Below are 14,931 nucleotides of genomic sequence, written 5' to 3' on the forward strand. Positions count from 1 at the left end.
TCTCAGGCGCAGGGGTCCTGCCGCTCCCGGGCCCTCCCCTACGGGAACCCAGAGGCCTTATACAGTTGCCTCTTGGGCCAGGGATGTGGGCAGGGGTGGGCAGTGTTGGTGGTCTCCTCCGCTCTGCAGCCTCAGGAGTGCCCACCTGATCAGGCGGTGAGGTCTCTCTCCCACGGGGTTTGGGAGCAGAGAGCTGCTGCGGGCCGGGATCCGCCGGTGTGGGACTTCCGGTAAACACAGGAAGTGCCCGGCCTTAGAGGAATTTTTCCTCTGTGTGTCCTGAGTTCACCAGGCAGGTTTCTTGCTGGGGAAAAGTTGGTCCTACCTGCAGTTCCAAGGCTCAAGTTTGCTCGTGGGGTACTGCCTAAGTCCTCTCCGCTGTGGCAGCAACCGGGAAGATCTGCGCCGCTCTTTCCAGGAGCCTCCGTGCACCAGGGTTCCAGATGGCGTTTGGTGTTTTCCTCTGGCGCCTGGATGTGCACAGAGTGCAGTCTCTTCTGGTTTCCCAGGCGTGTCCGCCTCTCTGAAGGTTCAGCTCTCCCTCCCACGGGATTTGGGTGCAGAGAACTGTTTATCCGGTCTGTTTCCTTCAGGTTCCGGCAGTGTCTCAGGCGCAGGGGTCCTGCCGCTCCCGGGCCCTCCCCTACGGGAACCCAGAGGCCTTATACAGTTGCCTCTTGGGCCAGGGATGTGGGCAGGGGTGGGCAGTGTTGGTGGTCTCCTCAGCTCTGCAGCCTCAGGAGTGCCCACCTGATCAGGCGGTGAGGTCTCTCTCCCACGGGGTTTGGGAGCAGAGCTGAACATTTCTTTAGGTACTTCTCGGCCATTCAATATTCCTCAGTTGAGAATTCTTTGTTTAGCTTTGTACCCCATTTTTTAATATGATTACTTGACTCTCTGTACCCTAACTTCTTGAGTTCTTTGTATATTTTGGATATGAGCCCTCTATAGGATGTAGGACTGGTAGGATCTTTTCCCAATCTGTCGGTTGCTGTTTTGTTCTAATGACAGTGTCCTTTGCCTTACAGAAGTTTTGCAATTTTATGAGGTCCCATTTGTTGATTCTTGATCTTAGAGCATAAACCATTGGTGTTCTGTTCAGGAAATTTTCCCCAGTGCCCATGTGTTTGAGGCTCTTCCCCACTTTTTCTTCTATTAGTGTGAGTGTATCTGGTTTGATGTGGAGGTCCTTGATCCACTTGGACTTGAGCTTTGTACAGGGTAATAGGAATGGGGCTATTTACTGAACCCCCAGTGAACTAGATTGTTGGGGGGAGGGCGGCAATGGGGGGAGGGTGGGGAGGGGAACACCCATAAAGAAGGGGAGGAGGAGGGATTAGGGGGATGTTTGCCTGGAAACCGGGAAAGGGAATAACACTCGAAATGTATATAAGAAATACTCAAGTTAATAAAAAAAAAAAAAAAAAGAATGGGGCTATTTGCATTCTTCTACATGCTGACCTCCAGTTGAATCAGCACCATTTGTTGAAAGTTCTATCTTTTTTCCATTGGATGGTTTTAGCTCCTTTGTCAAAGATCAAGTGACCATACGTGTGTGGGTTCATTTCTGGGTCTTCAATTCTATTCCAGTGATCTACCTGCTTTTCTCTGTACCAATACCATAGAGGTTTGTCTTTTTTTTTTTTTTATCACTATTGCTCTGTAATACAACTTGAGGTCAGGGATGCTGATTCACCCAAAAGTTCTTTTATTGTTGAGGATAGTTTTTGCTATCCTGCCCTTTTTGTTATTCTAAATGAATTTACAAATTGCTCTAATTATATGAAAAACTTAGTTGGAATTTTGATGGGGAATGCATTGAATCTATAGCTTGCTTTTGGCAAGATAGCCTTTTTTACAATATTAATCCTGCCAATCCATGAGCATGGGAGCTCTTTCCATCTTCTGAGATCTTCCTCAATTTATTTCTTCAGAGATTCAAGTTTTTTTTCCCCATCTTTATTAACTTGAGTATTTATTTACATTTCGATTGTTATTCTCCTTCCCAGTTTCTGGGCAAACATCCAGAAAACTCCTCCACTCCCCTTCTCTATGGGTGTTCCCCTCCCCATCCTCCCACCATTACGCTCTCCCTCCAACAATCACGTTCACTGGGGGTTCAGTCTTGGCAGGACCAAGGGCTTCCCCTTCCACTGGTGCCTTTACTAGGATATTCATTGCTACCTATGAGGTTGGAGTCCAGGGTCAGTCCATGTATAGTCTTTGGGTAGTGGCTTAGTCCCTGGAAGCTCTGGTTGACTGGCATTGTTGTTCATATGGGGTCTCAAAGCCCCTTCAAGCTCTTTCAGTCCTTTCTCTGATTCCTTCAACGGGGGTCCCGTTCTCAGTTCAGTGGTTTAATGATGGCATTCACCTATGTATTTGCTGTATTCTGGCTATGTCTCTCAGGAGAGATCTACATCCTGTTCCTGTCAGCCTGCACTTCTTTGCTTCATCCATCTTATCTAGTTTGGTGGCTGTATATGTATGGGCCACATGTGGGGCAGGCTCTGAATGGGTGTTCCTTCTGCCTCTGTTCTAAATTTTGCCTTCCTATTCCCTCCCCAGGGTATTCTTATTCCCCTTTTAAAGAAGGAGTGAAGCATTCACATATTAGTCATCCTTCTTGAGTTTCATGTGTTCTGTGCATCTAGGGTAATTCGAGCATTTGGGCTAATATCCACTTATCCATGAGTGCATACCATGTGTGTTTTTCTGTGATTGGGTTATCTCATTCAGGATGATATTTTCCAGTTTCATCAATTTGCCTATGGATTTCATAAAGTCATTGTTTTTGATAGCTAAGTAATATTCCATTGTGTAGATGTACCACATTTTCTGTATCCATTCCTCTGTTGAAGGGCATCTGGGGTCTTTCCAGCTTCTGGCTATTATAAATAAGGCTGCTATGAATATAGTGGATCACGTGTCTTTGTTATATGTTGGGGCATCTTTTGGGTATATGCCCAAGAGAGGTATAGCTGGGTCCTCAGTTAGTTCAATGTCCAATTTTCTGAGGAACCTCCAGAGTGATTTCCAGAATGGTTGTACCAGTCTGCAATCCCACCAACAATGGAGGAGTTTGCTGTCCCCTGAATTTTTGATCTTAGCCATTCTCACTGGTGTGAGGTGAAATCTCAGGGTTGTTTTGATTTGCATTTCTCTTATGACTAAAGATGTTTTACATTTCTTTAGGTGTTTCTCAGCCATTTGGCATTCCTCAGCTGTGAATTCTTTGTTTAGCTCTGGTTCTTTTTTTTTTTTTTTTTTTTTTTTTTTTTCAGAGCTGGGGACCGAACCCAGGGCCTTGCGCTTCCTAGGTAAGCGCTCTACCACTGAGCTAAATCTTTGTTTAGCTCTGAACCCCATTTTTTATAGGGTTATTTGTCTCCCTGAAGTCTAACTTCTTGAGTTCTTGTATATTTTGGATATAAGCCCTCTATCAGTTGTAGACTTGGTAAAGGTCTTTTCCCAACCTGCTGGTTGTTGTTTTGTCCTAACAACAGTGTCCTTTGCCTTACAGAAGCTTTGCAGTTTTATGAGATCCCATTAGTCGATTCTTGATCTTAGAGCATAATCCATTGGTGTTTTGTTCAGGAAATTTTCTCCAGTGCCCATGTGTTTGAGGCTCTTCCCCACTTTTTCTTCTATTAGTTTGAGTGTATCTGTTTGATGTGGAGGTCCTTGATCCACTTGGACTTGAGCTTTGTACAGGGTGATAAGCATGGATTGATCTGCATTCTTCTACATGTTGACCTCCAGTTGAACCAGCACCATTTGCTGAATGCTATCTTTTTTTCCATTGGATGGTTTTGGTTCCTTTGTCAAAAATCAAGTGACCATAAGCATGTGGGTTCATTTCTGGGTCTTCAATTCTATTCCACTGGTCTATCTGTCTGTCTCTGTACCAATACCATGCAGTTTTTATCATTATTGCTCTGTAATACTGCTTAAGTTCAGGGATAGTGATTCCCCGGAAGTCCTTTTATTGTTGAGGATAGTTTTAGCTGTCCTGGGTTTTTTGTTATTCTAGATGAATTTGCAAATTGTTCTGTCTACCTCTCTGAAGAATTGGATTGGTATTTTGATGGGGATTGCATTGAATCTGCAGATCCCTTTTGGTAAAATGGTATTTTTTACCATATTAATCCTGCGAATCCATGAGCATGGGAAATCTTTCCATCTTCTGAGGTCTTCTTCAATTTCATTCTTCAGAGGCTTGAAGTTCTTATCATACAGATCTTTTACTTGCTTGGTTAAAGTCACACCGAGGTACTTTATATTATTTGGGACTATTATGAAGGGTGTCATTTCCCTAATTTCTTTCTCGGCTTGTTTCTCTTTTGTGTAGAGGAAGGCTACTGATTTATTTGAGTTAATTTTATACCCAGCCACTTTGCTGAAGGTGTTTAATAGTTCTCTGGTGGAACTTTTGGGATCGCTTAAATATACCATCATATCGTCTGCAAATAGTGATATTTTGACTTCTTCTTTTCCAGTCTGTATTCCCTTGATCTCCTTTTGTTGTCTGATTGCTCTGGCTAGAACTTCAAGAACTATATTGAATAAGTAGGGAGAGAGTGGGCAGCCTTGTCTAGTCCCTAATTTTAGTGGGATTGCTTCAAGTTTTTCTCCATTTATTTTAATGTTAGGTACTGGTTTGCTGCATATGCCATTAGTATGTTTAAGTATGGGCCTTGAATTCCTATTCTTTCCAGGACTATTATCATGAAGGGGTGTTGAATTTTGTCAGATGCTGTCTCAGCATCTAATGAAATGATCATGTGGTTTTGTTCTTTCAGTTTGTTTATATAATGGATCACGTTGATGGTTTTTTGTATATTTACCCATCCCTGCATGCCTGGGATGAAGCCTACATGGTGGATGATTGTTTTGATGTGCTCTTGGATTTGGTTTGCCAGAATTTTATTGAGTATTTTTGCGTCGATATTCATAAGGGAAATTGGTCTGAAGTTCTCTTTCTTTGTTGAGTCTTTGTGTGGTTTAGGTATAAGAGTAATTGTGGCTTCATAGAAGGAATTCGGTAGTGCTCCATCTGTTTCAATTTTGTGGAATAGTTTGGATAGTAGTAGCATGAGGTTTTCTATAAAGGTCTGATAGAATTCTGCACTGAATCCATCTGAACCTCGGGTCTCTTTGGTTGGGAGACTTTTTTTTTTTTTTTTTTTTTGGTTCTTTTTTTCGGAGCTGGGGACCGAACCCAGGGCCTTGCGCTTCCTAGGTAAGTGCTCTACCACTGAGCTAAATCCCCAGCCCCGGTTGGGAGACTTTTTATGATGGCTGCTATTTCTTTAGGAGTTATGGGGTTGTTTAAATGGTTTGTCTGTTCCTAATTTAACTTCGGTACCTGGTATTTGTCTAGGAAATTATCCATTTCCTGAAGATTTTCAAGTTTTGTTGAATATAGGCTTTTGTAGTAGGATGTGATGATTTTTTGAATTTCCTCTGATTCTGTAGTTATGTCTCCCTTTTCATTTCTGACTTTGTTAATTTGGACACACTCTGTGTGTCCTCTTGTTAGTCTGGCTAAGGGTTCATGTATCCTGTTGACTTTCTCAAAGAACCAACTTTTGGTTCTGTTGACACTTTGTATGGTCCTTTTTGTTTCTACTTAGTTGATTTCAGCTCTGAGTTTGATTATTTCCTGCCTTCTACTCCTCCTGGGTGTATTTGCTTCTTTTTGTTCTAGAGCTTTTAGGTGTGCTGTCAAGCTGCTGACATATGCTCTTTCCTGTTTCTGCAGGCACTCAGTGCTATGAGTTTTCCTCTTAGCACAGCTTTCATTGTGTCCCATAAGTTTGGATATGTTGTACCTTCATTTTCATTAAATTCTAAGAAGTCTTTAATTTCTTTCTTTATTTCTTCTTTGACAAGGTTATCATTAAGTTGAGCATTGTTCAATTTCCATGTATATGTGGGCGTTCTTCCTTTATTGTTGTTGAAGACCAGCTTTAGTCCGTGGTGGTCTGATAGGACACATGGGATTATTTCTGTCCTTCTGTATCTATTGAGGCCTGTTTTATGACCAATTATATGGTCAATTTTGGAGAAAGTACCATGAGGTGGTGAGAAGAATGAATATCCTTTTGTTTTAGGATAGAATGTTCTATAAATATCTGTTAAATCCATTTGGTTCATGACTTCTCTTAGTCTGTGTATGTCTGTTTAATTTCTATTTCCATGATCTGTCAGTTGATGAGAGTGGGGTGTTGAAATTTCCTACTATTATTGTGTGAGGTGCAATGTGTGCTTTGAGATTTAGTAAGGTTTCTTTCATGTATGTAGGTGCCCTGGTATTTGGAGCATAGATATTTAGGATTGAGAGTTCATCTTGTTGGATTTTTTTCTTTGATGAATATGAAGTGTCCTTCCTTATCTTTTTTGATGACTTTTAGTTGAAAATTGATTTTATTCGATACTAGAATGGCTACTCCAGCTTGTTTCTTCAGACCGTTTGCTTGGGAATTTGTTTTCCAGCCTTTCACTCTGAGGTAGTGTCTGTCTTTGTCTATGAGGTGTGTTTCCTGTAGGCAGCAGAATGCAGGGTCCTCATTGCCTATCCAGTTTGTTAATCTATGTGTTGTTATTGGGGAGTTGAGTCCATTTATGTTGAGAGATATTAAGGAATAGTGATTGTTGCTTCTTTTTATATTTTTATTTGGATGTGAGAATATGTTTGTGTGCTTTTCTTCTTTTTGTTTTGTTGCCAAGATGATTAGTTTCTTCTTTTTTCTAGGGTGTAGTTTGCCTCCTTATGTTGGGCTTTGCCATTTATTATCCTTTGTAGGGCTGGATTTGTAGAAAGATATTGTGTAAATTTGGTTTTGTCATGGAATATCTTGGTTTCTCCATCTATGTTAATTGAGTTTTGCTGGATACAGTAACCTGGGCTGGCATTTGTGTTCTCTTAGGGTGTGTATGACATCTGTCCAGGATCTTCTGGCTTTCATAGTGTCTGGTGAGAAGTCTGATGTGATTCTGATAGGTCTGCCTTTATATGTTACTTGACCTTTTTCCCTTACTGCTTTTAATATTCTCTTTGTTTTGTGCATTTGCTGTTTTAACTATTATGTGATGGGAGGACTTTCTTTTCTGGTCCAATCTATTTGGAATTCTGTAGGCTTCTTGTATGTTTATGGGCATCTATTCCTTTAGGTTACGGATGTTTTCTTCTATGATTTTGTTGAAGATATTTACTGATCCTTTGAGCTGGGAGTCTTCACTCTCTTCTATACCTATTATCCTTAGGTTTGATCTTCTCATTGAGTCCTGGATTTCCTGTATGTTTTGGACCAGTTGCTTTTTCCATTTTACTTTATCTTTGACAGTTGTGTCGATTTCTATGGAATATTCTGCTTCTGAGATTCTCTCTTCTATCTCTTGTATTCTGTTGGTGATGCTTGTATCTACAGCTCTTTGTCTCTTCCTTTGGTTTTCTATGTCCAGGGTTGTCTCCCTTTGTGCTTTCTTTATTGCTTCTATTTCCATTTTTAATTCCTTCAGCTGTTTGATTGTGTTTTCCTGGCATTCTTTCAGGGATTTTTGTGATTCCTCTCTATAGGCTTCTACTTGTTTATGTTTTCCTCCGTTTCTCTAAGGGAGTTCTTTATGTCTTTCTTCAGGTCCTCCATCATCATGATCAAATGTGATTGTAAATCTAGATCTTGCTTTTGTGGTGTGTTTGGATATTGAGTGTTTGCTTTGGTGGGAGAATTGGGCTCCGATGATGCCATGTAGTCTTGGTTTCTGTTGCTTGGGTTCCTGTGCTTGCCTCTTGCAATCAGGTTGTCTCTGGTGTTACCTTGTTCTGCTATTTCTGACAGTTGCTAGACCGTCGTACAGGCCTGTGTGACAGGTGTGCTGTAGACCTGTTTTCCTGTTTTCTTTCAGCCAGTTATGGGAACAGAGTGTTCTGCTTTTGGGCGTGTAATCTTTCTTGTCTACTGGTCTTCAGCTGTTCCTGTGGGCCTGTGTCCTGAGTCCACCAGGCAGGTCGCTTGGAGCAGGAAAGTTGGTCTTACCTGTGGTCCTGTGGCTGAAGTGGCTCCTGGGCTGCTGCTTTTGAGCTCTCTGTGAGGGTGGCAACAGTAGGGCCTGCACCGCCTTCCCCCCTCCCCCCATGCACCAGGGTCCCAGATGGCCTTAATTGTTTTCCTCTTGAGTCAGAAATGTGGGCAGAGTGTAGTCTCTTCTGGCTTCCCTGGCTGTCTGCCCCTCTGAAGGTTTGCCTCTCCCTCCCACAGGAGTTTTTGATTGGGTCTCTTCAGATCCCAGTGGTGTCTGGACTGCAGGGGACCTGCAGCTTGATTGCCCTATCTTCTGGTTCCCAGAGGCCCTATACAGTATTGGTGATCTCTCCTGCTCTCCAGTCTCAGGAGTGCCCACCTGTCCGGGCAGTGAGCTCAAGTTCTTATCATACAGATTTTTCACTTTGTTTGTTAGAGTCACATCAAGCTATTTTATATTATTTGTGATTATTGTGAAGGGGATCATTTTCATAATTTCTTTCTCAGCCTGTTAATTCTAAGTAGAGTAAGGCTACTCATTTGTTTGTGTTAATTTTATACCTAGCCACTTCGCTGAAGTTGTTTATTAAGCTTAGTAGTTCTCTGGTGGAACTTTTGGGGTCACTTAAGTACATATATATATATACTATCATATCATCTGCAAATAGTGATATTTTGACTTCTTCCTATTCAATTTGTATCCCTTTGACCTCCTTTTGTTGTCTGACTACTGTGGCTAGGACTTCGAGTACTATATTCAATAAGTAGGGAGAAAGTGGGCAGCCTTGTCTAGTCCCTGATTTTAGTGGTATTGCTTCAAGTTTCTCTCCACATAGTTTAATGTTAGCTACTGGCTTGCTGTATATTACTTTTACTATGTTTAGGTATGAACCTTGAATTACTGATCTTTCAAAGACTTTTAACATTAAGGGTTGTTGAATTTTGTCAAATCCTTTCTCAGCATCTAATGAGATGATCATGTGCCTTTTTCCTTTGAGTTTGTTTACATAGTGGATTACATTGATGGATTTCCATATATTGAACCATTCCTGCATATTATTGCTCAATCAGTTGTTTAAGATGAGAAATGAGCATTAGAAATCTTATGTAGTATTGAGATCTCATCTTTGTTATTGATATATAGATATATCCCATGCATTATTATATATTATGTTAAAATAGAGCTAAACTGTGTGAGCCTTTCCTATGTCAATCATATTGCATGATGTGTGTATGTGTGTGAGGTAGGACAATAAGATTAAGATATGGGGTCAGAAGTTCTTAACTCACTTCTACAACATTTAAGAAATCTGGACAAATCGTATTGCTTCATTGAATTTTGGGTAACACATCAGCTGTTACAAAGTTCAAGTGCAACAGAACATTGGAGGAGGCTTTGTGAATTATAAAATGCTATACAAAGTCTGTGGATTTTTATGATGTGATGATAATTTGGAATCTTTTTGAGATAGTTTCTGATGTATGGCAGGTATGTATTATTTAGGATAAACAGAAATTTAACTGGGCTTAGGGTATTATTCTGCCAGTACTGTCATGATAAAATGAGACAGACGGTATGGCTAAACAACAGATAATTTTCTCACAGTTTTGAAATTCCAAAATCAAGGTTTTGTTTGTTATGAGGCTTGAGAAGGTTGGCTGCCTTTTTGCAACCTCATATACCTTTTCTCTGGGAGTGGGCATCCCTAATGCCTCTTCCTCTTATAAAGATCTCATCCAATCATATCAGATCAGGGTCCTGCCCTTATAACTTCATTTAACCTTTATCTCATTAAAGGGCCCATTTGTAAATATAGTCATGATAGGGGTAACAATTCAGTCCCATAATATGCATCATTGAGTATTAGGTTCTATTTAGAACTGCTGGTCTACCTCAGGACCTTGTGGCCCCTAGATCTTCTGTTCAGGGATTCTTGAGGCATGGTAGCGATGCATGTTTCTCTTCCCATCTTTGGTTTGTGAGTCAGGATCTTTCGTGTTAAAGTTTAGAAATCTGAATATGTTACCATATGGGTACATATTATCTGGGTGATTTACACACTAATGTTAATCATTATTGATATAATAGAATACACATAGGAGCTCTGGAGTCACATGACATAGGTTTAATCTTGGATCAGTTCATTATTAGTACTGCGTTTTTTGCCAAATCACTTTTCTGTGTTCCTCAGTTTCCTCATATATAAGATAAAGATTATCACCTGCATATTGTTGGAATCAGTAAGTGGATTAGGGGACTCAAAATGTTATTTTTATCATTTTCCAACTTTATATTAAAAAAACAATTTCAAGAATATTTTCTTCAAATTTACACCGTTTTCTCTTTTTTCTAAATTATGTTCATTCCTTCAAAACAGAAGGAATTCCTTTTAAATGTGTGTGCAGGAGTCTCATACATGCCTGGCCGGTGCTCTACCACCAAGACTTAATTCATGTAACCCTTTCTGATGCTCAGTGAAATCTGGCTATCTTTCAGGGCAATACATTTTGTATTATATTTTTGTATGTGGCTATTTATAGCTGATTTCATCCCAACAAATACATACATATATAACATTATAGTACTGTGCATGCCACACATTCTGTGAGAATGTCCAGAACAAGCCAAATTAGCAAATATTTGTTTCCTTCAATTTTTTTCAAAGTGATGTATTTGATAAACTGGAGCATTTTATGACCATGATGATAAAAAGAAGTTCAGAATTAGGGGCTAATAGTATGCTAGAGAATTGAAAACAGAATTTTGATAAATGTGAATGTATGTAGGGGATGGAAGTTAACACTTTTCTCCATTCTTATATCTTGGAAAACAAAAGGACTGTAAACTTTATTCTTATTACGAATATGTGGCTGGGGACACTTTCTGAAAGGTGGTTCTAGAAGAATAGAATTTGAGAGCAAGATTGAGGAAGGATGAAGGAATTTTAATTGTTACAGAAACTTGGAGCCCACCGTTTATTTTGAAACTATTTTTAGTAGAAATTTAGTCAGGATCATTCCTACAAAGGTTTAGAAATGTCTGGTCTATTTTATAGCACAATAAAACCTGGTTTCCTAGTTGGCTAGTATTTATTTAAAGAGAGTGGGTTTCTGGTACTGACCACATTTGAGAGGTTATTATGGGGGGGGGGAAATCTGATGTAAACCTTTTAACCTGTAAAAAAAAGGGGGTTGCCACCCATTCCTGTGATGTATTTTTGATTTGTTTAAAGTCTTGTTCATATTATAGTAGATGTTAACCATTCTTTCAAACATGATTAAACATCCCCCAAATATTGTATTAAAATCTTGAATTTATGTAAGAGTTCTTGTTGTTTTTCAGTTTGCACTTATATTTAATATAGTTTCCAAAGCACCAAACCATGCTAGAGAGTTGTTGCTGGTAACACTCCAAGCATAATTTGAGTGAAGACTGATGCTAGGTTAAAACTGAAGCACTACAGCTAATCCTGGTTATTTAGCAGGAAAAGGACATAAAAGACCCTTGGTTTTGTCTGAAACATCCAACCAAACATTAAAAAATTCTCTAAATGTACAAATATATATTTTTCTCTTAATTAGTAGATCTAGTTGTCTGTTGGCTTTTACCAGAGTTGTGAAATATAATGTTTTTAAGCAAAGATCATTGAGTAAGACTAAATGGTCTCATCTGAGTCTTCTAAAAAAATGGAGACATGCTATTGACTTCAAAGAGGTACATGAAAAAAAAATCAGACTCATATTGCCTGACTCTTTGAAGTTAGATAGATAATTGTCCAATTGAAAAACTTTCTGATCTGTTGGGGATTTCTATTTGACTTTGTATTATGAAGACTGTAGTCTCACTTTTTTCCTATTTTGTTCTCTGCCATTGTAAGATGTGAATATGATTATAAAATTAGTGTTATAGAGTTTACTTATAAAAATGTATTAAAGACTGTAGCTATACCATTTGGAGAAATCTGTCAAGCTCATTCTTGGTTTTGGGATTAAACTCAGGGCCTCGTGCATATGAGGCAATATTATACCACTTACTTGTACCCTCAAACTTTCTGAAAAATATTTTTTTGAGCAGAGTCTCTCTCAGTTGACCAGTCTGGTCTTGAGCTTGAAGCACTCCTGATTTAGCCTCATCAGTAACTGAGACTTAATGTATGTGGTGTGTGCTACCATGATTAGCAAAATTTTCATTGTATAGCTGAAAACCAGAGATGTATCAACTTAGTATTACATCACTAAGCCAACTAAATTATGTTTGTGAGGCTAAAACTAACAACAACAACAACAACAACAACAACAACAACAACAACAACATTACTAAAAATGTTATCTCCAGGGACTGGGGATTTAGCTCAGTGGTAGAGCGCTTACCTAAGAAGCGCAAGGCCCTGGGTTCGGTCCCCAGCTCCGAAAAAAAAATGTTATCTCCAGGGTAACTGCTTAGAATTAAACTTTCTTATTTTTGGTTAATGCCAACATAGGTATTCATCCTTTCCTTCAGTCAGTGCCAATGCCTCTTCCTGTACAAATGCAAGTGCTGATTCACATAATAGTTTCTGGTGGATACTTTCCTGTCCTCATCTTTTTCTCTCTTTCAAACCTTCCTCATGCTGATTTGCAGTACTTTTTATCTCCTGGTTCTCTTTTTAGAGTTTTTTCCTCCATAGTCATCCTTTTGTTCCATATCCCTTTTTGTTGGTGTTACTCAGGGTTAAACAAAACAAAACTGATCTTTGCTTCACCCATTCTACCTATATACTATTGGGTTCCAATCTGCCTCACCAATACAAATTGCTTTTGAGTTTCAGATTTATATATCTGAAGCAGAAACATTTTCTTTGTTTTTAACTTGCTTAAAATGCTTAAAATGAAACCTGCAATCTTTACTGTTAAGTTAATCCTCTAATTATTTTAATCCTCATCAATGCCTTTAAAATTATTCTAGTCACCTAGACTAGACCAAGGGAACTTTTTAAAAAAATATTGTTTTATTTATTTACATTTCAAATGATATCCGCCTTTCTGGTTATCCCTCCACAACCCCCACCCTCCCATCTCATCTGCCCTCTCTTCCCTCCCCTTTGCCTCTATGAGGGTACCACCCACTCAGCCACTCCCCCTCACTGCTCTAGTATCCCCCAAGTTGGGGCATCAAGCCACCACAGGACTAAGGGCCTCCCCTTCCACTGATGTCAGATAAGGCCATCCTCTGCTACATATGTATCTGGAGCCATGTATACTTTTTGGTTGGTGGTTTAGTTTCTGGGCGCTCTGGGTGGTCCAGTTAGTTGATATTGTTCTTCCTATTGGGTTGTAATCCCCTTCAGCTCCTTTCAGTCCTTCCCCTAGCTCTTCCATTGGGGTCCTGGGTGGCAGTCAGATGGTTGGCTATTATCTACATCTGAATTGGTCAGGTGCTGGCAGAGCCTCTCAGGAACAGTCATACTATGCTCCTGTCAGCAATTGCTTCTTGGCATTAGCAACAGTGTCAGGGTTTGGTGTCTACAGATGGGATGGATCCCTAGGTGAGGCAGTCTCTGGATGGCCTTTCCATCAGTCTCTGTTCAATTTTTTGTCCTTGTCTTTCCTTTGGACAGTAACATTTCTGGGTTAACAATTTTGAGATGGGTGGCTGGCCCCATCCCTCAATTGGAGGCCGTGCCTATCTCCTGGAGGTGGTCTCTACAGGTTCTATCTTCCCTTTGTTGCATATTTTAGCTGAAGTTACCCTGGTTGGGTCCTGGAAGCCTCTCGTTTTCCTGGCATCTGGAACTTTCTAGTGGTTACCCCAGTTCCTCATTCCCCACTGCTACATATTTCTACTTGAAATATGTATTTCCTGATTCTCTGTACTTCTTTTCTGTCCCTTCCAATACTGATCCTTCCCCCCTTTTCCCCCTCCTCCTTCTCCCTACCAAGTCCCTCCCTTTCTCTACCTCCTATGATTATTTTGTTCCCCCTTCTATGTAGGACTGAAGCATCCACACCTTGGTCTTCCTCCTTCATAAGCTCCATATGGTTTGTAGGTTATATCAGGAGTATTCTGAGCTTTTGGACTAATAGCTACTTGTCAATGAGTATATACCATGTGTGTTCTTTTGTGTTTAGGTTTCCTCACTCAGGATATTTTCTAGTTCTCAGTATTTTCTAGTTTACAGTACCCATTTGAATAATTTGGAATTGATCAGACTTACTATTTCTTAAATGGTTCTCTTGACTTTGGTCTCACATTCTTCTAAACTATTCTTATGTGGTACTGGTACTGATTTTTAAATGCACAATTAAAACAGATCATGCCATGTAGGTTTCTAAAGACCAGTGGTTTTCCTTTCCAATGAAAGACTTCATTTGAACAAAGTATCTTTCGTTTGTCACTTTTCCTCCTTTTTAAACTTAGAAAAGTATTTGACACACACCAAAAGAAATGTTTTAAAATCATCTTTGATTTGTGTCCCATTTCACTTTTGCTTTGTGACTTCTCCGTTTAACAATAAATGATCTAAAACATAAAAAAAAAACAAAACAAAACCAGATCATGCCTCACTTCTGCTTTAGAACCTTCAATAGGTCTTTACTATCCACACAATCACGTTGTTCAGACTTCTCAGTGACCCAAAGGGTTTCCCACATTTGGCCTCCATATTTCTTTTTTTTTTTTTAATTCTAAATTTTTTTTTTACTAACTTGAGTATTTCTTATATACATTTCGAGTGTTATTCCCTTTCCCGGTTTCCGGGCAAAAATCCCCCTCCCCCTCCCCCTCCCCCTCCTTATGGGTATTCCCCTCCCAACCCTCCCCCCATTGCCGCCCTTCCCCCAACAGTCTAGTTCACTGGGGGTTCAGTCTTAGCAGGACCCAGGGCTTCCCCTTCCACTGGTGCTCTTACTAAGATGTTCATTGCTA

The sequence above is a fragment of the Rattus norvegicus genome, chromosome 1, assembly GCF_036323735.1.
Source record: "Rattus norvegicus strain BN/NHsdMcwi chromosome 1, GRCr8, whole genome shotgun sequence".
Taxonomy (NCBI): Eukaryota; Metazoa; Chordata; class Mammalia; order Rodentia; family Muridae; genus Rattus; species Rattus norvegicus.